The sequence below is a fragment of the Myotis davidii genome, unplaced genomic scaffold (assembly GCF_000327345.1).
Source record: "Myotis davidii unplaced genomic scaffold, ASM32734v1 scaffold147, whole genome shotgun sequence".
NCBI lineage: Eukaryota > Metazoa > Chordata > Mammalia > Chiroptera > Vespertilionidae > Myotis > Myotis davidii.
Genome location: NW_006383010.1, coordinates 2,549,480 through 2,557,262, shown reverse-complemented (window position 1 = coordinate 2,557,262; position 7,783 = coordinate 2,549,480).

Here is a 7,783-nt window from a genome sequence, read left to right as displayed (position 1 = left end):
CAAGACTTGAGAACAACGGATACTAATAAGCTCCACACAACATGTCATCTCAGTTTCTCATGTGTCATTTGACCTTATACTACAATAAATTGTTCCTACTTAATAAATACCCTGATTCAATAATTATTTTCCTAGTCTTCAAAGGGAGACTTTTACATAGCTTTGTTGCATAACTTTGTTCAGAATTGGACTGCCTTTTCTGTTACTCAAGTAGAAGTGTGGGCTGGAGTAACTTCTAGCTTCATGGCTCTAGGGCTCCCTCTTCTGTGCATGTTCAGAAGTGTCAAAAATATGACCTTTCTGAGATATTTCCCATTTTTATCTGTACCATTCCTTTTCTTAGCCACTTTGTCCTTGTCTTTCTCAATTTAGATTCAGTGTAAAATCTTCTCTTTGGTAGGGTTATGTCCTGAAAGAGAGCTTTGGTTGGCTACTTTCAAAGTTCCTATGACCCATATTGCCCCAGCAACACCTGACTGTTGTGTTCCTTGCTCTTACCCATGAGCTCTCACAGATATCTCAGATCCGCCTACTGAGGGGTGAATGAATGCCTGCTGACAGTTCAATTTCTGGGCTTCTCAAAGTTCTTTTGCTTTACCTTTGCTTCTTGTTGGGCACACTGGCACCACATGTCTTGTTTTATTTTGGAGTTTAGTTGTAACTTTGTTTGGATTTTTTTTTTTTTTTTTTTTTTTTTTTTTTTTTGCTATTTTACTTTAAATTTTTCAGGGGAGGTGGGGCTTGGGAGTTTATCCAACTGGTCAGCTCACTATAGCTACAGTTTTAATAAAAAAAAAAAAAAGGCATTTATGGAACTTCGTAGGCCATTATTTCTTTTGTAAGTTGGTAAATTTTATTTTTAAGAAATATATCAATTTTGCCCTGGCTCAGTGAATAGACCGTTGGCCTGTGGACCAATGGGTCCCAGGTTCGATTCCGGTCAAGGCCACTTGCCTGGGTTGCGGGCTCAGTCCAGTGTGCAGGAGGAGAACAAGCAATGATTCCCTCTCATCATTGATGTTTCTATCTCTTTCTTCCTCTCCCCTCCTCTTTAAAATCAATAAAAATACATTTAAAAAAAGAAAAAATATATACATTTTATTAAGTATTTAACTATATTGGCATAAAGTTAGTATTTTTTCTTGTTTCTATAGTTATGTTTTCTTTTGCATTCAAATACTATTTGTGTCTTCTTTCCTCTTTTTTTCATGAGATTTTACTAGAAGTTGTCTAGTATATTACTCTTTCCAAAGAACTGAATTTTGACTTTGTTGATTATTCCCATTGTGTCTTTATTTTTTATTTTTAAAAAATTGCTTTTATTATTTCCTTCTTTTTATTATTTCTTTCCTTCTTTTTTATTTAAATTTATTCTCTTTTTATTTTATTAAGTTCTAAGTGAAGAACTTTATTAATTTTAAGAATATCTTATGAATATCTTAAAATGAAATGGTTAAAATTTTTCCTTGCAGGTCTGCTGTCACTGCATCTTTAAATATTTGGTATGTTAGTATTTCACTATCACTAACCTTTATGGATTTGTATTTATTTATTTTTTAATTTTTTGTTTGTTTTTGTTAATCCTGACCTGAGGATATTTTTCAATTGATTTTTTAGAGAGAGGGAGGAAAGACAGTGAGAAAGGAATGTCTATGTGAGAGAAACACATCAATTGGTTGCCTCCCGCAAGTGCCCGACTGGGGTTGGGGATCGAGCCCGCAACCGAGGTAAACGCCTCTGATGGGATTGAACTGCTTCTCTTCAGTCCACAGGCTGATGCTCTATCCACTGAACCAAACCAGATAGGCTACTTCTATGGATTTTAAAGTTTACATTTATGATAGTTTGATTACTTAGTTCTTTAAAAGTGTTTATATTCTTTAAAGTATATGAAGATTAAAAAAATTTAGCTTTTTGTTATTAACTTTCATTTCACTTGTCATTAAGAAATGTAATCTGCACCAGTGTTTGTGCATACTAGGTGTACCAGGTAATGCGGATTTTTTTCAATAGATGGAGTTACACATATGTTGACACATATGCGTTTTGATATGTATGCTATTTTTTTGTATTGACAGCAAGCTTCAAAACTTCATATACCAAATTTGCTGAAGATATTAACATCATAGATATTTTTACGCTTAAAAAGTTGAATTTCGCACTTTTCTTCAAAATAAAGTAGTGAATTAAAACTTTCCATGAATGATCTTTTTTTGGCACGAAATTCAACATTTTTAAGCGTAAAAATATGAGGTTAACACCTTCTGCAAATTTGACATATTAAGTTTTGAAGCTTGCTGTCAATACAACAAAACAGCATACATATCAAATCGCATATATATCAACATATGCGTAACTCCATCTGTTTTACAAAATCCGCATTATTAACTGGTACACCTTAAATTATCAGAGTTAGTAGTTTATAAATGTATTTTTAATTTCCTTATATATCTTCGATGACATAGCAGTGATTTAGACCTATATTGAAATCACCTAGATTTGTTAGTTTCTTTCTATAATTCAATTTTGCTTTGTAATCTTTTTTTAAAATATATTTTTATTGATTTCAGAGATAAAGGCAAAGAGAGAGAGATAGAAACATCGATTATGAGAGAGAACCACTGATCAGCCACCTCCTGCATGACCCACACTGGAAATCAAGCCCCAATGTAGGCATGTGCCCTGACAGGGAATCTAACCTTGACCTCCTGGTTCATAGCTGACACGCAACCACTGAGCCATGCTCACTGAGCTTTGCTTTGTATATCTTGGGGGCATTTTATTTTATTTTATGCTGTATGTCTAGAATAGTTTCATCTCTTCTTGGCGAAGTAAATGTTTTACTCTTATTTAGAGACTCCAATGAAGTTTTTAGACTTAAAGTGTTTTATCTGATGTCAGCAGAGCAACATCATTTGGTTTGATATACACTTTTCCATTCCTTAACTTTCAAGCTTTGCATATTCTATGTTTTAACTGTATGTTTTGTGAAGAGCATGTAGCCACATTTTTAAAATACAGTTTGACAACTGAGCTTTTCAACTTTAAATCAATGTGAATTTATAATTATTATATATTTGCAATTTTTAAATCTCATATTTTAATTTGTCTTCCTGTTTGTTTTTCTACTTTCTCACCTATTTAAAAATTAATACTTATATTTCATTTAACAAAACAATAACTTTAACATTTTCCAATTGTGTCTAGTTCTCACTTATCTTTTCCCAAACACTCATGGATTTATATTAAGTAAGATTTTTCCTTGGGGCTCTATCTCAGCCTTACGGGTAGCGTTTTTTTCTTTCTTTTTGGTATTCTTATATTACTTAGAATTTTCTTTGCTTTCTACTAGCTACTCCTTTGTTACCCTAATCCCCTATTATAATAACAATTCTTTATCTTGCTCTATTCAAATTACTAAGTGGTGGATCACAAATAATTTAATCCATAACAGGATGAAGTAAATTTAATGTGAGATGCAAGTGAATCTGAATGGTACAAGAGGTGGGTCTAAGTGAATAAATCAATGTTCCACTCAGAGTCCCTCATATTTGGTGGGTTTTCTTTTCCAACACCAAGTGCCCACAGCCCTTTTTCAGAGGACTGCTGTTAGATACTGGAGGCCATTGGCTGTGGAGAGCCAGAAGAGCTACAAATTGTGTCTTTACTCTCTCTTCTTCCCCATAAACGTTAGATTATTAAGCTTCTGTTACCTTTTTTCAAGTCAGGAGAACTCTGAGGTGTGGTAACTTTTTCTCTCCCCTGCCCCAATGTTGACATTATTATAGTTTTCCCCCCTCCCCTCTCCCATTCTTTACCAGATTGTTGTCTGTGTCCATGGGTCATGCATATATGCATATATGTTCTTTGGCTAATCTCTTCTAGTCCCTCTCCCCCCAATAACCCTGCACTCTGAGATCTGTCAGTCTGTTCCTTGTATCCATGCCTCTAATCCTATTTTGTGAGGTGTGGTAACTTTTATTTTCTATTTTATTTTTTTATATATTTTTATTGATTTCAGAGAGGGAGAGAGAGATAGAAACATCAATGATGAGAGAGAATCGTTGATTGCCTGCCTCCTGCACACCCTCTCCTGGGGTTGGAGCCTGCAACCCGGGCAAGTGCCCTGATCAGGAATTGAACCATGACCTCCTTGTTCATAGGTTGGTGCTCACTTAAATGTGGTAACTTTTAAGTGATCAGACTGAAGCTATCTATAATCTACACTTGGCTTGATACCAAACCCTTGTTACTTCTCCAGCTTTTTTTTTTTTTTTTACCAGCTTCTTCTAGGAATCATTTGCATGGGAATCCTCATTTCACGTTCTGCTTCTGAGGAAGTTGATTTAGTCCATCTGTTCTACTACCACTGAGCCACACCAGCCGGACTGAAGTGGTGTGTTTTAAATGTTTGGATTTTAGTTATGATGTAGAAGTTGTACCTCTAAACTTTTGTTTGTTTTTGTTTCTACTAAAGATCATATTCTGACACCCTGTCCTCCCCCCAACCCTGACCAATCCAACAAAAGAGCCATAATTTTCACCAACATACTGAACACCAGAGACAACCATGACTCTCGTAAGCAAAACGATTGCTTTCTGGAATTGTCCCAGCTTTGGAAATAATTTCCAAAAATGTAGCTGACTGGCATTACGTGAACTCATATAAGGGCCCACTCTCTTCATGGCCTTCCGCTGAGCACTCACTTCCTCTGGTTGGCAAGATGGACCTTGTTCTGCTTCTGGTACAGCCTCAAGAGCAAATGTTGTGGGAACTGAGATGGCGATACTTTACAGAGCTGGCTGGCAGATGTGTAATCAAGAGAAGGTTCAAATGGCCATGAGCAATTCCTTCTTAAGAAATTATTTTCATTCTCCTCTTCTATTCAGCAGAAACCTTTCCAGCAGGTAGTAATCTTTGATTTTTTTTTTTTCCTTTTTAAGCTAATGGTTGGGCAACTCTAAATAGCCCAAAAGTCATTGAGCAGTAGTAAGTGGAAGTTAATAGTTTCAAGATTCATGGGGGTTTAAAAATGGCAGCAATCTCAAACCAGCTGTCAGCCCTGTGCTATATTGGTAGTACTGGGCCCACACACTTAGTGGCCCAAACTTTTATGGGAAATAGATACCAAAAAAAATACAAGAAACTTTTATTGCACATATTTGCTCTCCTCATGCCATGAATATTTAAACAAACTCAAATATTAATTGGAGCAACAAGAACAATCTCATGCAGTTTTGCCCTGAGAACAGTGTGTGTGTTTCATTTGATTTTCTATTCAGAATGAATGCAGACTCCTTTCATCTGGTGTTCCACCCATTAGTAATCATAGTAGAAATAACAGGTTAATCAGCTGAGAATGGAAATTATATGTGAGAAAAAGACTGTATAGTTAATAGTAATCCAAAGACCAAGACACGTTCTTTAATTTACGCTTTCCCCCCTCAATATCACTTGCATTTTTCATATATACTTTATACTTAGTTGAGCACTTCCTCTCTGGGTGTTTTTATTTTTTAAGGTGACGTTTTTGGTATTTTGGTATATATCCACTATCTTGCACTGTACCCAGTATCTAAACACATTGTAGAGTTTTAATAAATGTTAAATATATAAATAAGGAAATGTTTAGCTATACCATGTTCTATAATATTTAGACTTTAAAAAAACAAGTATTCCTGGTTCTTTTGTTTAATGATGGCATGTAATTGGCACCAATTTTTAGAAGTGCATAATGAAATAGTTAAGGGTGAAATGTCATGGTAAATATATTTTTTAATTTTTAGCAAAAATGACATAAACATGGCAAAGTGTAAATAATTGTTAAATCTAAGTTATGGGTATACGGATATTTCTTATATGCCTCTCTACTTTTCTGCATGTTTGTAATCAAAATTAAAAGACAGAAGGAAAGGGGAGAAGAAAGGAAAAACATTAGCATTGTGTAATAGAAAAAGCAAAGAAATAAATATAGACCCATGAAACCAAGATAGGGGTCATAACTTCTTTTTTTTTAAAAAAAAAATATTTTATTGATTTTTTACAGAGAAGAAGGGAGAGAGATAGTTAGAAACATCGATGGGAAAGATCGACCAGCTGCCTCCTGCACGCCCCCCACTGGGGATGTGCTCGCAACCAAGGTACATGCCCTTGACCGGAATCGAACTTGGGACCCCTCAGTCCGCAGGCTCATGCTCTATCCACTGAGCCAAACCGGGTAGGGCATAACTTCTAATATATAAGAAATTATTGGAAAGCCATGTAATTCCTCTAAATTTAGTTTTCTCATTTTAAAAATGAGAATAATCTACAATAAAATATTACTATATATCCACCTGATGGTTAAAATTTAAAAGGACAATATGAACAGTGGCAAGAATCTGGAGGATATGAAACATATGTTGTTGCTGGTAGGAGTATAAATTGAATAACTACTTAAAAAATGTTTTGCATCTTCTATGCATATGTGTACCGTATGGCTAAGTAATGTTACTCCCAGTTACAATACAAGACAAATGAGTACATATGTCAACAAATAGATAATGTACAAAATTTTCAAAGTTTTATTAAAAATAACACAAAACTCCAAACAACATCAACAGGAGAAAGGATAAATATTCCATTGGTATATTTATACAATGGAATCTGTGCCACATTGCAAAATTGCCAACTTTGGTACATGTTATAACATAAATGAAATTTGTAGATGTTATACTGACCCATAGTAGTCACACACAAAGACATATTTATTTTATGATTCTAGCTGTATCAAGTACAATAATGGGCAGAACTGACATATGATGATAGATGAAGAATAGTGGAGAGCTTATGAGATTCTGGAAATGTTTTATATCTTTACCTTATGTGGTGAGATTTACTCAGGCCCATATATATGTAAAAAAATTATGCTGTACACTTAAGACAAGAGTTCTTTATGCACTTTCCTATATCTCTGCTATCCTTCAATTAAATAGAGTAAATAAAATTAAATATTAAGATCTAAATCCCAGAAATGAGGAGCAAATAAGATAATATGAACTTGTTTACTAAATTATACAACACTATACAAATTTCATATGTTATTTTCTAAGCTAAACTCTAATATTTTTACTAAGAGCAAGGTCTAATTTTAAGTTCTGACCATTAATATTTGCATTAAGTTTGACCTACATTTTCCGTAAATCCAATCCATTTTGGACTAAGCTTGCCACAACCTAGTTCTTAAGTTAGCATTTTCACTATTTTATTGGTAGTGGAAAAATATATTTCTATTGATTTGCCATTGACAAACATGCATGCAAAGTTAGTTCCATGCCTTATATGTGCCAAACACTTTGCTGGGCACTGGTGATATAAACTTAAATAAGATATGATCTCTTCTCTTTACATCTTCACATTTTAGTAAAAATCTCAATTGTAATACACTTACTTGAGTACCAAGGATCCTATATTTTTTAAAATGAAAGAAGTCAAAATGATTATTATACATCAAAAGCAAAACACATTTACCAAATATAATTCTCACTAGGGGCCCGGTGCACGAAATTCGTGCACTTGGTGTGGGTGAGGGGGAGTTCCCCTCAGCCCAGCCTGCCCCCTCTCACATACTGGGAGCCCTCAGGCATTGACCCCCATCAATCTCCAATCACAGGATCGGCCCCGTGCCCAGGTCGGACGCCTCTGCCAGAGGCGTCCGGCCTGGGCAGGGGACCCTCATTTTCTCCCATCACTGGTTCTGGCCCCAGCCCAGGCCTGATGCCTCTGGCCCAGGATTACGGCCTG